Genomic DNA, 20764 nt, shown 5'->3' on the forward strand with positions numbered 1-20764 from the left:
CTAGCAAACTTCATTCTTAGTCATCAAACAATTGCAATTCATCTCATTTTCAGGAAGCAAACTCCACATACTCAACTATCATATAGTCTTCTACAATTGCTAACACTCACGCAATACTAATGGTTATGGAGCTTTAATCGAACACTGAGAAAGATAGGGGCTTATAATGTTGCCTCCCAACGTATTCACCTTTGGGTGATGTCAACAATAATAGTTCATGCTAACTTACATCCAATTGGATATATATATTAGGATCACCCCAACACAAGTGCTTGCCAAAGGATAAAATGAAAAAGGGAAAGGTGAAGATCACCTTGACTCTTGCATAAAGTAAAAGACATAAAGTAAAAGATAGGCCCTTCATAGAGGGAAGCAGGGATTTGCAGAGGTGCCAGGGCTCAATTTTGAAATAGAGATAAATAATTTTGAGAGGTATGATCTCATTGTCAACATAACAACCAAGAGTTCCCAATATCTCCCATACTACATACATTATGGGCGGTTCCCAAACAGAATGGTAAAAGTTTTTACTCCCCCTCCACCAACAGTCATCAATCCATGGCTTGCCCGAAACAACGGGTGCTTCCAACTAACATCAAACCTGGGGGAGTTTTGTTTGCAATTATTTTTTATTTGATTTTTGATCTTTTTGGATCAGGGACTGGGCATCCCAGTTACCGGCCATTTTCTCGTGAATGACGAGCGGAGTCCACTCATCTTGAGAATAACCCACCTAGCATGGAAGATATTGACAGCCCCCAGTCGCTACATGAGCAATTCGGGCATACAAAATAGATTATTATTTGAAGGTTTAGAGTTTGGCACATGCAAATTTACTCGGAACGGCAGGTAAATATCGCATATAGGTAGGTATGGTGGACACTCATGGCAAAAACTGGTTTAGGATATTTGGAAGCACAAGTAGTATCTCTACTTGGTGCAAGGAATTTGGCTAGCATGAGGGGGAAAGGCAAGCTCAACATGTTTGAATGATCCATGACAATATACTTTAACTGAGATGTGAGAAAACATAACCCATTACGTTGTCTTCCTTGTCCAACATCAACTCTTTTAGCATGTCATACTTAATGAGTGCTCACAATTATAAAATATGTCTAGGATAGTATATTTATATGTGAAATCTCTCTTCCTTAAATATTCTTTCATGAATTGTTCAAATGACCAATACAATGCTTGCTAACCTTCAATAAATTACAACCTCTACTTCTTAGATGTGAAGTCATTACTCCCCATGGGATAAGCAAATGAAACATATATAATTCAGATTTATGACATTCAACTCATTCAACCATTTACTCATAGATATAAGTGAAGCACACGAGTAAATGACAAACTACTCCAAAAAGATATAAGTGAAGATCAATGAGTAGTTAAATAACTATGTACTATGTGAAGACTCTCTCTCATTTAAGAATTTCAGATCTTGGTATTTATTCAAACAGCAAGCAAAGCAAAATAAAATGACATTGCAAGGATAGCACAACTCATGTGAAGAAGCAAAAACTTAGGCTCAACCGATACTAACCGATAGTTGTTGAAGAAGAAAGGTGGGATGCCTACCGGGGCATCCCCAAGCTTAGATGCTTGAGACTTCTTGAAATATTATCTTGGGGTGCCTTGGGCATCCCCAAGCTTGAACTTTTGTGTCTCCTTAATTCCTCTCATATCATGGTTTCTCTTCTTTTATCAAAAGCTTCATCCACACAAACTCAACAAGAACTCGTGAGATAGGTTAGTATAAACCAATGCAAAACCTTATCATTTTCTACTGTAACAAATCACTAAAATTATTATTCCACATTTCATACTAAATGCCTCTGCATATTTAATACTCCTATCCTCAAATATAATCATTAAACAAGCAAGCATATGCAAACAATGCAAACATAACAGCAATCTGCCAAAACAGTATAGTCTGTAAAGAATGCAAGATTCATCATACTTCCCTAACTCCAAAAATTATAAAAAAATACTAAGCTGTATAAAATTTATCAGATCTAATTATTCAAAAATATTCAACATTATATCATGCTTTGACTTTTCTACGGAATTTTTGCAATAGCGGTAAACTTTCTGGTTTCAAATAGCAACATGTATACTTGCAAGATAAGCATGGTAAAGGCTATCCTTGACATTTTTATTGAAAATAAAGATGCAAAACATTATTCTAAATAAAAGCAAGAAAATACTAACAAAATAAAATGACGCTCCAAGCAAAACACGTATCATGTGGCGAATAAAAATATAGCTCCAAGTAAAGTTACTGATGAACGAAGACGAAAGAGGGGATGCCTTCCGGGGCATCCCCAAGCTTAGGCTCTTGGTTATCCTTTAATATTACCTTGGGGTGCCTTGGGCATCCCCAATTAGGATCTTGCCACTCCTTATTCCATAGTCCATCGAATCCTTACCCAAAACTTGAAAACTTCAACCACACAAAACTCAAAACAAAACTCGTAAGCTCCGTTAGTATAAGAAAATAAAACCACCACTTAGGTACTGTAATTAACTCATTATAAAATCATATTGGTGTAATATGTACTGTATTATAACTTCTCTATGGTTCATACCCTCCAATACTACTCATAGATTCATCAAAATAATCAAACAACACATTGAAAACAGAATCTGTCAAAAACAGAACAGTCTATAGTAATATGTATCAAACGTATACTTCTGGAACTTAAAAAATACTGAAATAAATTTCTTGACCTGAGGAATTTGTCTATTAATCATCTGCAAAAAGAATCAACCTAAAATCACTCTCCAGTAAAAAATGGCAGCTATTCTCGTGAGCGCTAAAGTTTCTTTTTTTTACAGCAAGATCACATAAACTTCACCTCAAGTCTTCCCAAAGGTTCTACTTGGCACTTTATTGAAACAAAAGCTATAAAACATGATTACTACAGTAGCATAATCATGTGACACACAAAAAAAGTAAGGATAAATATTGGGTTGTCTCCCAACAAGCGTTTTCTTTAATGCCTTTCTAGCTAGGCATGATGATGACAATGATGCTCACATAAAAGATAAGAATTGAAACATAATGGGAGCATCATGAAGCATATGACTAGCACATTTAAGTCCTAACCCACTTCCTATGCATAGGGATTTTGTGAGCAAACAACTTATGGGAACAATAATCAACTAGCATAGGAAGGTAAAACAAGCATAGCTTCAAATTTTAAGCACATAGAGAGGAAACTTGATATTATTGCAATTCCTACAAGCATATGTTCCTCCCTCATAATAATGTTCAGTAGCATATTGAATAAATTCAACAATATAACCAGAACCTAAAGCATTCTTTTCATGATCTACTTGCATAGAAAATTTACTACTCTCCACATAAGCAAAATTCTTCTCATGAATAGTAGTGGGAGCAAACTCAACAAAATAATTATCATGTGAGGCATAATCTAATTGAAAACTAAAATCATGGATGACAAGTTTCATGGTTATCATTATTCTTAATAACATACAAGTCATCATAATAATCATCATAGATAGCAACTTTATTCTCATAATCAATTGGAACCTCTTCCAAAATAGTGGAATCATCACTAAATAAAGTTGACACTCTTCCAAACCCACTTTCATCAATATAATCATCATAAATAGGAGGCATGATTTCATCATAATAAATTTTCTCATCAAAACTTGTGGGACAAAAAATATCATATTCATCAAACATAGCTTCCCCAAGCTTGTGGCTTTGCATATTAGCATCATGGATATTCAAGAAATTCATACTAACAACATTGCAATCATGCTCATCATACAAAGATCTAGTACCAAACATTTTAATGCATTCTTCTTCTAGCACTTGAGCACAATTTTCCTTTTCATCATACTCACGAAAGATATTAAAAAGACGAAGCGTATGAGACAAACTCAATTCCATTTTTTGGTAGTTTTCTTTCATAAACTAAACTAGTGATAAAACAAGAAACAAAAAGATTCGATTGCAAGGTCTAAAGATATACCTTCAAGCACTCACCTCCCCGGCAACGGCGCCAGAAAAGAGCTTGATGTCTACTACACAACCTTCTTCTTGTAGACGTTGTTGGGTCTGCAAGTGCATAGGTTTGTAGGACAGTACAAATTTCTCTCAAGTGGATGACCTAAGGTTTATCAATCCGTGGGAGGCGTAGGATGAAGATGGTCTCTCTCAAACAACCCTGCAACCAAATAACAAAGAGTCTCTTGTGTCCCCAACACACCCAATACAATGGTAAATTGTATAGGTGCACTAGTTCGGCGAATAGATGGTGATACAAGTGCAATATGGATAGTAGATATAGGTTTTTGTAATCTGAAAATATATAAACAGCAAGGTAACTAATGATAAAAGTGAGCGTAAACGGTATTGCAATGGTAGGAAACAAGGCATAGGGTTTATACTTTCACTAGTGCAAGTTATCTCAACAATAATAACATAGATAGATCATATAACAATCCCTCAACATGCAACAAAGAGTCACTCCAAAGCCACTAATAGCGGAGAACAAACGAAGAGATTATGGTAGGGTACGGAACCACCTCAAAGTTATCCTTTTTGTTCTATCTATTCAAGAGTTCATAGTAAAATGAAACGAAGCTATTCTTTCCGCTCAATCTATCATAGAGTTCATACTAGAATAACACCTTAAGACACAAATCAACCAAAACCCTAATGTCACCTAGATACTGCATTGTCACCTCAAGTATCCGTGGGTATAATTATACGATATGCATCACACAATCTCAGATTCATCTATTCAACCAACACAAAGTACTTCAAAGAGTGCCCCAAAGTTTCTACCGGAGAGTCAAGACGAAAACGTGTGCCAACCCCTATGCATAGGTTCATGGGCGGAACCCGCAAGTTGATCACAAAACATACATCAAGTGGATCACGTGATATTCCATTGTCACCACAGATAAGCACGTCAAGACATACATCAAGTGTTCTCAAATCCTTAAAGACTCAATCCGACAAGATAACTTCAAAGGGAAAACTCAATCCATTACAAGAGAGTAGAGGGGGAGAAACATCATAAGATCCAACTATAATAGCCAAGCTCGCGATACATCAAGATCGTGCCATAGAGAGAACACGAGAGAGAGAGAGAGAGATCAAACACATAGCTACTGGTACATACCCTCAGCCCCAAGGGTGAACTACTCCCTCCTCGTCATGGAGAGCGCCGGGATGATGAAGATGGCCACTGGTGATGGGTTCCCCCTCTGACAGGGTGCCAGAATGGGCTCCTGAGAGGTTTTTGGTGGCTACAGAGGCTTGCAGCGGCAGAACTCCTGATCTATCTTCGTATTCGATGGTTTTAGGGTATATGGGAATATATAGGCGAAAGAAGTCTGTCAGGGGAGCCACGAGGGGCCCACGAGACAGGGGGCGCGCCCAGGGGGGTGGGCGTGCCCTCCTATCTCCTGGCCTCCTCGAAGCTTCCCTGGCTTGTACTCCAAGTCTCCCGGATCACGTTCGTTCCAAAAATCATGCCGCCGAAGGTTTCATTCCGTTTGGACTCCGTTTGATATTCCCTTTCTTCAAAATACTGAAACAAGCAATAAAACAGCAATATGGGCTGGGCCTCCGGTTAATAGGTTAGTCCCAAAAGTAATATAAAAGTGTATAATAAAGCCCGTAATCATTCAAAACAGATAATAAAATAGCATGAATGCTTCATAAATTATAGATACGTTGGAGACGTATCACAAGGCGTGGGTCGAGATGGAGGGAGTTGTCGGAGCACAACGAGACATAGATATATCTCAAATATTTCGGGGTAACAAGGTGCGGGTTGAAGAGGCGGGAGTTTAGCAGCACGATAGACAGAGACGCTAGCTTCAAATTTTGGCATAACAAGGTGCGACTTGAAATTTCGGGAGAACAAGCTTAACGTGTACCCAAAAAAAGACAATTTTCACCTCAACACACACAACACACACACGAACACCATTTAGACTAGAGTAAGGTACACGTGCATTGCACGCATGTGATTTGGCAACCAAATTATGAATAAATACCACATTATAGCATGTAAGCTTTGAGTCATATATGCATGATGTAGATGTTCGTTTAATTCTTATAGTTCATTTCATTCAAAATCATCTAATTTTTATAAGAAAGCTAATCTATTTTAAGATTCATGGAATTGTGCGTTGTAAGACATAAAGTAAAAACAATTAATGGCAAATCATGTAGAAAAACATTTGGGCAATTCTGATACGGAAGATTCTAGAACAAAGAAGAAGTGCTTGTGTTTTGATGTTTGTGCATTATGCTTAAGTTCAACCATGGAGTCTTCTAGATTATACATGTGGCGAAATCTGGTGGAATCTAGATGATATCCAACGGCCAGTAGTGCTCAAATTTGCCATCTCTGGACCATCAGATTCGCCTCATCCAACGACCATCTTTCAAAGTTAAAGTTACCCGCACACAATATAAAAAAATATAAAATATAATATATAGAGGGGTATAGATATAGATATGTGATGCGAAAGCCACCCATCAACTCCAATTAGAATAGTGTGTCCATGCACGGATGCGACGTGGCCAAATGATGTCTGCCATCGGTATCTCAAATTCAAATCAGTCTGACCTTGTTCAATGTGTATACATTACAACATGCTCGTTTCCAAACCACACCGTGTAGATCTCCGTTATATTCATGCATGCATGGGTTTCAAACATCAAGGTCTCTTATTCAAATATTTGAAATTCAACTTTACATTGATTATGACCTCACCTAGTCTTTTACACCCACACAATCATCTTCTCTTTATAATTGTACCACTAACTTTCTCTCATGCATGCATGCACACACACTACCAGTCAGCATTATCCATCGCACATGTGCAATCTTTTTCTTCAGGTCGGTCTCCCATGAAGGCACACACCCACACACATCCCCTCTCCATCATATTGGGCATTCTTTATCTCTCACACGTGCATGCGCAATGATCGATGTTCCTCTATTTATGTGTGTATATAGCTAGGTCTTTCATAGTTTTCCACACAAACCGATCAATCGATATATCCAGTGAGGTCTCACCCTCTTCCCCACGTCCACATCGATCAATCTATACCTCTCTCTATATAGGATTAACATATATAGCTAATACACCCACATTAATTATATATCCAACGTCCCCCTCTCATCATCCATGCCTTCCGCTTCATCTCTCAGACGCGCGCACAATGGCGAAGACAGGGGCAGCAAGGGCCCTGCCCCCCCCTAACATCACTACATATCGAGGCTAATATGAATGTGATCATTAGACAGCTGCTGCTAAAAATGGTTTAAGTTCGTGAGTTGACCCTCCTCGTAAAGGATTAGCAATGCTTGCCCCCCTAGCTCATTTATTTTTCATGGCTCCACCACTGCGCACAACAGCGCACGTTCTCGCCCACTCTCTCTAAATATCGATCTCACACTTGTGCACTCCTTCATAGTCTTCCTACACTCGGCCCTCGCACCATCTTCTAGCCCCCCATCGGATTTTGCCACATGTACAATCTAGCAGACTCCATGGTTGAACTTAAGCATAATGCACAAACCTCAAAACAACAGTGGTTCTCTTTTGTTCTAGAATCTTTCATATCATAACTGCCCAAACTTTTTTTCTAGTTGAATTGCCATTTTTTTTTACTTCATGCTTTACAACGCACAATTCCATGAATCATAAAATAGATTAAGGGCTTCTTTGATTCAAAGGATTCTCAAAGGAATTTTGGAGGACTCTAATCCTTAGGATTTTTTCCTATCTTGGTTGTTTGATTCATATGATTGTAAACCATAGGAATTTTTCCATATGATTCATTTGCACGAGATTTCATAGGAAACATCCCATCCACTCAAACCTCTTTGAAAGAACTCTGCGTTTTTTCTATGCACAATCAAACACTCGTACAATCATGTAGGATTCAAGACGACATTCCACTATAATCCCATGTTTTTCCTATTCCCGCCTTTTAGAAATCCTACGAATCCAAGAGGCCCTAGCTTTTTATAAAAACTAATTGATTTTGAATGATATGAACTATAAGAATTAAACGAAGGTCTACATCAGGCATATATGACTCGGAGCTTACATGCTATAGTGTGGTATTTATTCATAATTTGGTTGCAAAATCTGATGCGTGCAATGCACGTGTACTTTACTAGTACTTTGAGTATGTGCAAAACATGTAAATTAGAATTCCAATGGCACGCTACATTCACGAAGCCACGTGGCACATGTGGAGGCGTTGTCGCGACCTCCTTGTGTGGATTGATCACAATGACGTGCTGCTGGTTCCAGAAGAATGTACTCGTCCTCCCTGAGCCATACTACCGGTACATGCACGAAGAGAAGATGTGCACGCACGCCACGCACGCACTCATTCCCTCGCACGCACACGTGGTTACACGGGCGGACGCAATTTTGTACCAAGATCCACCCCATGTGATAATTTGACGCGTGTAAAGTAACTCACTTCATTGATGGTCAATTAATACAACGCATGCAAATTGAGTGGAGTGAGAGCGGAAGAAAGACATTACTACTCCACTGCACGCATGCGAGTAGTTAAATCATGGGTTGCTAGTAGTACTTCCATTGGTCTCCTTCGTATTTCGTGCCAATTTTTGACAGTAACATAATATTTACGCATTTGAGCAGTGTAGTCTACTTGAAATTTATGTTCCACTAAACTCATCGGGCGCCGTTTCGGGCCTCGAAACCAAAACCATCAATTAATCTTTACCTTGTTCCCATCCCATTCGAAAGCCTGCTCACACCTACTAGTACGTACCAAACCTGAACGTGTTCCCACTATGCAGGTATTAGTACTAGTGCTAGTACTTAGGTTATAAAAAGGGGAACTACCTAACCGAAAATTACTCTACCTTTCCTCCTCATAAGTGCTTCTTCTTCATCCGTCCTTGCCATGGCCGGTGAGCAGAGCTCTAGGTCGAGAACTACTCGTAACAAGGGAGCGGCAACCAAGGCTACGGAAAAAAAGAGGGCTCGCCGCCACGCAGAGACCTCGAAAGATCTGTCATGGGTAGGCGATGGCTCCCAGGAGCGCCCTAGCCGCGGAGGCGAACATGCCGAGCCGGCGGCGCTGGAGTCATTATCCCTCGACGGCATGTCCGATCAGCTCAATAAGCACCTCAATAAGCAGAAGGAGTTCATCCAAGGCTTGGTGGAGCTGCTGAAGGAGAGCCTCGACGACATGCCTCCTGAGCTCAATAAGCAAGGGGAGTTGACCACCGGCTTGGTGATGTTGCTGAAGAAGAGCATTGCCTCAGAGAAGAAGGTCACCGGCGAAATCCTGCAACTTCAGGAGGACAAGGCGAAGCTCTGCCACGAGCTCAACCTGTTGAAGGAGAAGAACGCCGGCTGGAGGAAGCTGCATGAGAATAGTAGTTCCTAGATGAAGATGCATGAGAATAGTAGTTCCTAGATGAAGAACGCCGGCCCTCGTCATGGAATAGAAGGAGGAGTTGGCGAAGCTCCGCATCGAGCACCCGACTGCTGTCAAGGTACGTAATGCGGCCGTGGAATAGATGATGAAGGCTCGCGTCGAGAAATCCCGCGTCATGGATAGAATGAAGAAGATGGCGGAGGAGACGCACAAGGAGATGGAGGTCGTGGAGGCGATGAAGAAGGAGTTACGACTCCATGGTGAATTAGATCATTTGGGGTGATAATCTTCCTTCTTCTTTTGCTCCTGTGTTTCATCTTTTGCTTCGGGTGTTTCACCGCACGTGTCACGTTCTCTATGAGGCATGAATAGAACAATGTTTTTTTGAGGGAATGAATAGAACAATGCTAACAATGAGATGACTAGCAAATTAGATCATTTTTTATGCCATATGGCACTGGGCTGCCGTGTTTCGTGCTCCTCCATCGTAGTACTACTCCAGTGGAAAACTTGAGTATACCGCATGGTTCTTTGCTCCTCCTCAGGTTGTCGGCGCATTTATACGAGCAGTCAAATCACAAGGCCGCGCCTTCCAGCAGTAATGAGCCGTCAAATCACAAAGGCCCTCGCCTCTCTTGAAACCGACCAGTAGTAGTATCGATGGATTGCGCCATGGAGAAAAACTTGAAATTAAAAAAAAGGTGGTACATATAAAGAGAGCTCGTCGCCAAATTATGCATATAGTACTTTTAAAAAGGCTAGTCACAATAATGGTGTCCAGCACAACCCACCCCTCAAATAAAACTAAGCATCCTGGAATTCTTTGACAAAACTAAGCACCCTGAAATTCTTTGACAACTAAACTGCTGGTTATATGATGTTGGCCATATATATTGTATGTGTATAATGTGAAGAAACAAGTGGTATTACTATACCAACTAAAAGATGAAATGTAAGAAATACTAGTATGTACGTACTGAAGAGTTAAAGTAACGAGAAGAAACATAGCATAGTTCTGCTGGGGGCTCAGCACAACACACCCCTCAAATTAAACTAAGCACGCCTGAAAGTAAACTATGGAACTAATCCGGTAGACACTGCATTAGAACCACCTTGAGCAACAACTCTGCCACCTTACTCGGAGTCCTCGTCCATGTCCTCGACTTCGTCCTTGTCCCTCTTCCTCTTGGCCGATACTTCTTTGCTTGAACCACACACTTGGCTTTTGCTCTTCATCCAACCCTTGTAGATATTGAAACAAAGGTAGCCATCCATTGTAGCATAGTGGATGTGGTCTATATCTACTACATTCCGCTGCCATGCATAACGATGAAACGTGTATTGAGGTTTCTCCAGTTTACTGTACGAAGGATGAACCATGGCTCCTGCCAGGGTCAACATTGAAGGCTGGTCAATGGAGGGCAGCAGCCAATTCTTCTGGAGGTCGAAGGGGTTGCCTACAACGAGGCCTATCCGACCCAGGACTTCTTTGTCGTTCGTAAAGTCTACAGTAACGAATTTGACTAGGTTGCTCTCAAGGAAGTTCTTAAAATCTAGGCATTCAATGTCAGCATGACATATGTGGTAGACCAAGCATAAGTCATGCATGCAAACCTGGATCATGGCGGGCTTCTTCCTCTCTTCGTCCTTTAGATCCTTCTCTCGTCCCAGGACTGTGGTGTACTCAACATCTAGCCCAGCGACCCACTCATCATCTGAGTTTTCGAACATGCGTCTGAACCGCCATAATATTAAAGGACGTGCAAGGATGAGTAGGAGTGAACTGCCAGCGTGTGAACGACAGGGTAGTGGCTTTCCATTCTCCCATGATATGGGATTCCGAGAGCCCTTGGATCTGAGATCGAACGGTTGCATGGCGTGATTCTCCTATGGGTGAATATCCTATCCTGGAGGGTTATTCTGCAAATTTTCAGCAACTTAGCATGCGACCGTTTGATCTTAGATCCAAGGGCTGCCAACAGCGTGAATCATGGTCGCGCCTACCACGACCGTCGCGTCGCTCGCGCGGTCGCGCCCTTGAAGATTAACACGGTGCGTTAGGCTATCTGATGTTGTCATGTCATACATAGTCATCACTTAGTCACTCATACTACAACAAGGTTAGCTATAAGTGTATTTTTTTACTTCTCTCTATCTCTTTCTTCGTACTCCCTTCGTCCCATAATATAAGAATGTTTTTGACACTAGTGTAGTGCCAAAAACAATCTTATATTATGGGACAGAGGGAGTAGTATTTATTGCATTTGCTAAGGATTGACCTCTTCCAATGAAATGGTGTGCTTATTACTACCTCCGTCCGGGTATAGAGGTCCCAAAGACCAGATCTCTAGTACCAAGGCACTTGTCTTTTTAACTAAATTAATGCTTTGATCCACCCCAAAAGCCTTCATGCATTCACTCACTTGCCAGCCTCCATCCAATGGATAGCCTGCATGCTAGCCTACCGCAGCCTATTTCTCTCACCTCCCTCCTTGTGCTTCTCTCACCTCCTTGCATGCGTTAATGAACTGCATGCATGCAGCAGCTTACTTCACTTTCTTGCTTGCATGCGCAACACAATTAAACACCCGGCTTAGTAAATTCGTACAAAGCTCGTTGGGCAACCGACCCTCTAAACCCAGACGGAGGTAGTAGTTCTTTGTTACTAAATTTGCTTAATTTAATTAGCTATATATTCAAAATTGTCTTTTCACCTAGGTACACACGCTTAGCATCGTTTCTTCCTTGGGTCACCAAACTAGTCTCTCTCTTCTTGATTAACTTGCCACATCAGACTTTATGCCTATGTGGCAAGCTTAGCACCTGTAGGAGCAAGTAAGTACAATAGTGCGCTTTACATGGCATTTTTGCATAGTGGAGGAAAGAGAGACAAGGAAAAAGTGGAGAAGTGGGCTCTCATGCAAGAGCCAGCCTCTACTACATTGTGGAGCATTGGGAGAGGCACTTGTATGGAGGTGGTCAGGAATCGGGAGACTCACGCCGGTCGTAGCGCCACAGTTAAAATGGTAATATCAAGTCAAATCATGGGGCCCCACCTATCTAGCAGTAACTCGCTATCAAATCACATAGCCCTATGTTTGCAACAGCCTACTCCCTCATCTTCTCGCGTCTCTGTCGAACCGACTAGGCAGAACTGCCCCGCCTACCGCACAGGAAAAGCCCCGCCCTTGACTTTTAAATAGTATAATATACTAATTTTGTATCCATGGATTGCGCCATGGAGCAAAGCCTCTATAAAATGGCGGTACACATGTACGGAGTATACAGCACGCCCATCGCGTTCGTGTCGCACCCCAGACAGTCGGTCGGTCTGGCACGCTGCTCTCCGAATAGAACACGCGTCATATTGCATCTGCACACACATGTCGGGTGACTTAATAGAAGAGGGAGACGAATGATAGTACTAGAGAAGTGTTGTACTACGTTGGTGCCTGGACGATCCCTGCAAGACACGGAAGATCAGTTCGTCCATGCATGTGACCAGACTCTAGCAGACACGCCTGGATTGGCTATCGTCTACATATCATGCAGGCTGTGTTGTACATGGCTGTAGTTGTGGCAAGAAATCTAAAAAAAGGTTTCTTGTCATCTCGCAATATTAGGTGTCATGTGCTTTGGATTACTGCGAGGGTTAAACAGCGACAACTGAGTTGGGCTAGTCATTGGGGGCACATGCAAGAAGACTACTCTGCTGCCATTTAGGTCAAGCCGGCTATGTTAATTAGGACATCTATCGACGGACCCCTTTTCTACGAGTTTATCATTAATTTGAGCTTTGTTCCTCGTCTAGTTTATCCGTCGGGATTCATGTTGCCTCCTTTGGGCAGTGAGGTTATGATTTTGTCTCATGTGACATTTTTTCGTGTTATATGTTATAATCCGGTGCTTCAGATCAAAATGATGACTACTGCACCTCCGGGCCACGTGCATGAAGACTTCTCGACAGTCATTGATGAGGTCAAACCGACTCTGGTAGACAAAAGAAAACTAGTACTCCACTATATAGGCAGGAGCCTCTGCGCTTACTTGCTAGTGTTGCTCTCTTCACACTGTCTCGTTATCTCCAGATCTAAACACGACAGCGGTGGCCACTCTCTCTCTCTCTACTCACCGCTGGTCACAGATCCAACTGGATCCTCTCCGCCGGGGAAGGTGAGAAGGTGCAACATTCACGCGGTCGTCCTCGGCGACAGCTCTTACCCACTACTAGCGCGTCCCGATCAACCTGAGTTGTCGTTCTCTCCCAAGCACCGCTGGCGAGGGAGGGCCTCCAACCCCTTCTTCCTCGCTGCCGTAGTGTGGGCAGATCGGGCCTCTCGCTGCCAACCTAGCGACATCCCGGTGACCATCTGGTATAACTTCCTTCAAAACTAGCCTTGCTCTACTTCCCGAGCTTCTGATGTCGCTGCATTTGTATCTTTTACTATTTCTCAGGCCCCCTCATAGATAGGATCGATCAGCTGTTCGAAAACCACCTAATTTTTTATGTTTAAGAGGTAAAAATAGTTCATGCACTCGAATCTAGTACTACTTGGTTCAAACAAGGAAGAAGGGGGTGGGGGTGGGGGAGGATTTGTTACCTGAATCTAGGACTTGGTCGAAAGAGGAAATAATGGGGGCGAAAAGTAGCAGAGACTGGCTATCCAACTGGTCTCTAGGTCTAATAGGGAAATAAAGGGAAATGCGGTACAAACTCAATATAAACCCGATCTATTGGTTTAAAAAGGGAAGAAAGTGGGGACTGGGGGACAAGTCAACAGAGTAAGTCTAGCACTAGATTTTCTAGCCTCACACAGTATAAGGTGGCTATACCGAACAAAAATGGGACCAACTCAGATATCCTATTTTGATGTTTGTTGCCCCGAGCCACTCTTATGTAATGCCACTGGTAAAATGTAGTAGTCGCACTGTTAAAAGTAAGGACACGTTAAACCAATGTTGTTTTCAATGTAATGCCTCCAGTAATATGAATCAATGGCACTTTTTTACATGTCCTGCTAAATTTCCCATTAAGATAAGTTGGTTCTTTTCGTTAGAAATGCAACTGTCCTGGTCCGCCTACTCTCCCGTGCCCAAAGTAATGTCGTATTTAACGGTTGTCATAGTTAATCCTAATGCCCACACTAATATCTAGCAATGCCACTGCTTTAGAAATTGCTACTGTCCTTGTAGGATTGCCATTCAGATAAGGAACATGCTTATTTTCATTTGATGCATGTTTCATCACTTGTTAGTCACCCTCCTTTCCACCTTTTTTGTGCAAACAGAGATATACATTTCATGCTCAATCTTAGTTGAACTGCACAAATGATATCCAAATTATAGTTGAACATTCCAGGAGCTTCACAACCAACCTTAATGTTGCTCAATTTTATTTCAACTAATGAATAAGAAGCCCTGTGGGTTTCGTTTTCTGATGGAAATGGAACCGGGGCTGGAGCCCTTTTCTTAAAAAAATGAAGAAGAAGAAGCTAGCTCACGGGACATTGCTTCATTTTAGGTGAACTGCACCAAAAGGTCCCATGAATTGAATCATCCATGTTGGTGACTGAAAGAGCCAGCTTCAGCATCCCAGTCTGAGCACCCCCGGCCTCCATCCTTGCGACGCACGGTACACCTTGTTTGCCACCTGCTCGACCCTAGTGTCACTGATAAAATGAGGTAATAATAAAGTTAAAATAGAGCGAGTGTCCTCTCTATAATTTCATTTCCAATGTAGATAAAGAAAGTGCTTCTCTTTGTTAATGTATGTTTCATCAACTAGTCCCATTGTTAATGTTTAAGCATTTCTGCAAACTGGGGTGCTTAATTTTAGTTGATCTGTACAAAAATAGAGATTTGAATGTCTCAAGGAGCCTCCTTGTACTACTATTGTACACTGATGTTCATCACTGGCAGAAGGTGTATCTGGGAGACTTGGGACAATTTCCAGTATGAGGCGTACCGTATGAGGCATCGCAGGGCCCATCTCGCCCTCGCAGCATGGCATACTATGATACTATTGCAATATTTTCTTCTATTTATTTTGTGTGTTTCATCAACTAGTGCCACTATAATGTAATCACGCTTTTTCATTATCTGTACAAATAGGGTTATTCAGGTGCATTTTGGTGGAACTGCACAAATGTACATATGGAACCGGCATATATGCAGAGTGCGAGGTGTGCCAAGTAAAAATTACCGACACCAACCATGCTGCATGCACGCATTGGCATCCACCACCACCAGTGGGATGTGTGGCGCTCTCTGTGGACGGATCTTTCTCGGAAGCAAATCCTCTAACCAAATACTAGTAGCTTATATTGGCAATTTTCTAGGGAGTACTCTTTTCTAAAAGAAGCACCAATCTATTTTTCTTTATTTGTACACTGTGTCACAACTTTGACCCAAAGGTCCAGAGCTATTTTAGGGTGATTAGCATAGTATTCAGAGACTGGTTGTAAGCATGATTTTCATTAGCTGTCACACTGATTGTAAGCATGAGCAGGTGGAAGATTAGGTTAGTGCGAAGGTTACCTTAAACCCTACCGCCACCGTTGAAACGAGGCGAGCGTCGAGGGAACTGTGGAGAACGGCGGGGAAGCAATGTCGCACCATCTGGCCTCCTCTTGCGGTGGGAGAACGAATACTCCTATGGCTCCGGCTGGCTCTGCACTCTCACGAATGGTACACCATACTCGATCGATTCGTTATCCTCTGGGTGCTGGACCTTCGACCTGTACGCCCACCACCTCCGCCTTACTGTCGCCTCGGGCGAATCTGTCTGCTCCATCGCCCAGAGGACATACTCGATGAACTTGGAGGACTGTGGCGTGACTGCCGCCGAGGAGTACATGTACATCGCCGCCCTCATCGCCACCATCTCGCTCTTTTGCATAGATTGCCACATGGCCCACACCGTCCTCGAAATCTCCCACTCATTGTCAAACCAAGTAAGGATCTCCTTCAACCTGGCTAACTTTGCCTGGTCGCCGCCAGCGATCTGCCTGATTCGCTGATGCATCCTCTCCATAGATGTCCTTCTGAGTGGTCCGGTGCTAGATTTGGAAGATGGGAGGAGAGACGGTGGTCTTGCAATAGAGAATAGGGAGAGGCGAGACGGTGGTTTTGGAATGGAGGTGATGGAGAGGAGAGGAGGTGGTTTTGCAATGGAGAAGATCAGAAGAGGGAGAGGCGAGACGGTGGTTCTGGAATGGAGATGATGGAGAGGAGAGGAGGTGGTTTTGCAATGGAGAAGATCAGAAGAGGGAGAGGCGAGACGGTGGTTTTGGAATGGAGATGATGGAGAGGAGAGGAGGTGGTTTTGCAATGGAAAAGAGGGGGAGGAGCGTGCGGCAGCGATTTAGGATTGGACGAGAGGGCTGGCACGCTGTGACTTGATCAAAATCAAAATCAATTTACCCTGCAATTAAAAAGCGACCCCACATTAACTAGTCTCCCTTTTATTTTGGGTCATAATTGTCCATGATTTTTGCACATAAAATATATGTTATACGTTGCAAAAATAATATAATTTGAAAGTACATTCAGATACGAACCAAACAATACAATTTTTGGTGACATGCATTCACATTTTGCTTGTCAAATACAGTACGTGGTCAAACTTTGACCCAAAATACGCAAAACAACAAAAAAAATACTTCCAAGACCAGCGCCGCTCTTCCGATCTTCTCCTCTTAAACCACCATCGCTCCTCTCCTGTTCCAATCTAAATCCAGCGCCGCTCCTCTCCTCTTCCATTTCAAAACCACCGCCCCTCCTCTCTTGTTCTAGTCGAAAACCAACATCGCTCCTCTCCCGTTCTAATCGAAAACCAGCGCTGCTCCTCTCCTCTTCCATTCAAAAACCACCTCTCGCGAGTGAAGGTGTTGTGGAGAAGTAGATCGATGGAGGAGTACAACCTATACGTGAGGATCGCAGATAGCGACCCTGTGAAGCTAGCTAGGATGTTGGAGATACAGTCTTGGTTTGACAACAAGGACCAACTAGCAGCAACGGCGACATCCATGGACAAATATCTGCAACAGAGCGAAAAGGCGACGATACTCCCGGAGGGAGTCGCGCGGGGGTACAATAGAGCTGCTCCTTTGGGCCATGGAGCAAACAGATTCACCGAATCCGATCGTGAGGGAGCGGTGGTGGGAGTATCGATCCCAGATGGAGCATCCACCAGAGATTGAAGGATCGAGCATCTATAGGGTGCCGTTTGTGAGGCTGTCCTGCCAGAGCAAGCCGGCGGAGTCTTCGTCCACTGAACCAACTTCAAGAGAAAAGCAGTTGGCCCGAGGACGCTTCCCCGCCATCCTCTCCCTCGCCGTTCACATTGTATCACGGGGCGGCTGTCTGCAGCCGAGGAATAGGAGGGGACTGCCCCCCCCCCCCCAGCCCAATAGTCGGGCAGGTTGTGAATTGTCAGGAGGAGCTTAGGGTTGTCAGTATTTGCAGGTTGTGGATTGTGTTTTGTGTTGTGTATTTTGACAGTACTTTCAGATATGAATGTCTTTTGAATTTCAGATTTGCAGTATTGAGCATATGAAGTATTTTATGAATTCTAGAGGCCTATTTTTAGCACTTTAAAAAATGTAGTTTCATAGGAATATAAAAGTGCAGACAATGTGATTCTCAGAGAAGAAACTGCAAGTTTCAGTTTCAGATAAGAAACTACAAGTTCAGTTTCAGATAAGAAACTGCAACTTTCAGAGGCAGAGCATTTATATTACACGGCCTTTTCAAATAGGGTTAACATCATGTTTGAAGTTTTATTCATGGTAGAAAATGGAACTACCAGCCAGTTAAGATCATGCTGATCAACATTCATGCATAGCACATCTTCATATGATGCACAATCAAAATGCCCACACAATGTCGAGTGTGGAAAACACAGAGAAAACAAGGGACGAAGTTTTGGAAAGTGTTGGACGTGGTGTGCATGGATGACAATGGGGGCCCACATGTCAATAAAGGCGGAGGCAAAAAAAATTGGAGATATTTTCCCTGCACAGGTGGAATCAAACCCGGGCAGAACATCTGTCGGGTAGTGTCACTTGGCCACTAGGCTAGTTAAGTAGTTTCGTTAATAATAAGGCACTCCTTCAGGTGGTCGGATCCCCTCCTGCGCCTTTGTGCACTCGTCGCGACACCGCTGTCTGCTGTTGTGAACATGCTGAACAAATGAGAGGAATCTGGAGAGGATTGAACGTGGAGAGGGGACAGTCGGGACCCACCAGGTCTATGGCCGTACGCAAGCAAGTGCCTCATTGAAAAAATACTTCCTCCTAATGCTATACTGACATTGGGGCCCACAGGTTTGTCAACATAGTTACATTTTTAGGTGCTTCAATGTAGTTACTATAGGAGATAAATTCACAATGAAGCTGGGGAGCTGGTGTCGGTGTCAAAACCGGCGGATCTCGGGTAGGGGGTCCCGAACTATCTGTCTAAGGTTAATGGTAACAGGAGGCGGGGGACACAATGTTTACCCAGGTTCATGCCCTCTCTATGGAGGTAATACCCTACTTCCTGCTTGATTGACCTTGATGATATGAGTATTACAAGAGTTGATCTACCACAAGATCATAGAGTCTAAACCCTAAAAGCTAGCCTATGATTATGATTGTTATTGTCCTACAGACTAAACCCTTCGGTTTATATAGGCACCGGAGGGGGCTAGGGTTACACGAAGTCGGTTACAGAGAAGGAAATCTACATATCCGAATTGCCAAGCTTGCCTTCCACGCAAAGGAGAGTCCCACCCGGACACGGGAAGAAGTCTTCAATCTTGTATCTTCATAGTCCAACATTCCGGCATAAGTATATAGTCCGGCTGTCCGAGGACCCCCTAATCCAGGACTCCCTCAGTAGCCCCTGAACCAGGCTTCAATGACGATGAGTCCGGCGCACAGATTGTCTTCGGCATTGCAAGGCGGGTTCTTCTCCAAATCCCACAGAGCCTGTTGTAACGAGCAATGTCCGACTTCCCATTAATGTTGCACTCCTCGGCTTCTGTACCTTAATAATGGCAGTCTCCACGTGTCGAGCGAATGCAAGAAGTCGGGGCATTTTTACATTTGCCACCTTGACCATGTAAGTAAATCGTCTATTAAAGAGACAGGGATCCTCATATCCAAATCACACCATCTTCCCCAAGCAAGGATTCATCAGAGCGCGCCCGAAAAAACCATTCCATCATGGCTGGCCACCGCAGCTCCTCATCTCGCTCTCATAGCGCCAAGCCAGGTGATTGGGTGAAGTGCACCATATCCCACGGCCAGTTAGTGGAGTTGCAGACCCAGGGGTTTCTCCCGCCTGCATATCTTGTCCCTGTCCGAGCCAGATTAGCCACTTATGATGGCGGGGAGCAAGCAGAGAGTTTCCCCAACCCATCTAGGGGGAGCGAGTATGCCTTGTCCCTTACTTGCCGAGGTGCCTCGGATTTCCAATCCATCCGTTCCTCCACGGCCTCCTGGAGCATTACAGCCTCTAGCTGCATAACTTTGCTCCTGCCTCCATACTGCACATTGTAGGTTATGTCGCCCTTTGTGAGCTATTTCTGGGATGCGAAGCTCATTTTGAGCTATGGAAGAGGCTATTCTGCCTCGTCCCTCGCAATCAGGAGGGATCAATATACCAAGTGGATGGAGCCGAAATATGGCGCATCGCCGGGACCGGATACCTGTTCGGCACTCTGAAGAAGACCTTCGAAGACTGGCCTTCGGAGTGGTTTTATATAGAGGACCTCCCCCTTCCAGACCCTATCCGGGTGGGTCTTCCTGAGTTTAACAATGCCCCACTGAAGAAATGCCACAACTGGCGTCCCCGGAGCCCCCAGGAGGAAGATAGCAGAGAGGTCCTTTACCTTATGGGCAGGATAAAAACGTTGGCCAAATCTGGATTGACAATAATCGAGGCTATGTCAATATGCATAATGCGGGGGGTGCAGCTACTCCAGTATCGGGGGCGTCCCATGTGGCACTTCAATGGAGAGGACGACGCCACCCGTTGTGGTCGGAAAGGTCCGGACTCCGCCACCGCCGTGGCGAAAATATTGTCCGATTTGTATGAAGGATAAGAAGAGGAGTTCATCCGCATTAAGCCACGGGATGGATTTTCCATGTACAACCCCCCTAGCTGGGTGAGCTGCTACCTTTTACTCAACTCTATTCATTACCGCAGCCTTTGATCACAAATATTTACCTTGCTAGTTCATAGCAGGAACTGCGAAAAGCTATGAGGGAGGTCCACAGCCCGCCTCCACAGCCAGAGGACCACAACCGGGCCCTCGACCCCAGACTTGAAGAAGATCCGGAC

The sequence above is a fragment of the Triticum aestivum genome, chromosome 5B (assembly GCF_018294505.1).
Source record: "Triticum aestivum cultivar Chinese Spring chromosome 5B, IWGSC CS RefSeq v2.1, whole genome shotgun sequence".
Taxonomy (NCBI): Eukaryota; Viridiplantae; Streptophyta; class Magnoliopsida; order Poales; family Poaceae; genus Triticum; species Triticum aestivum.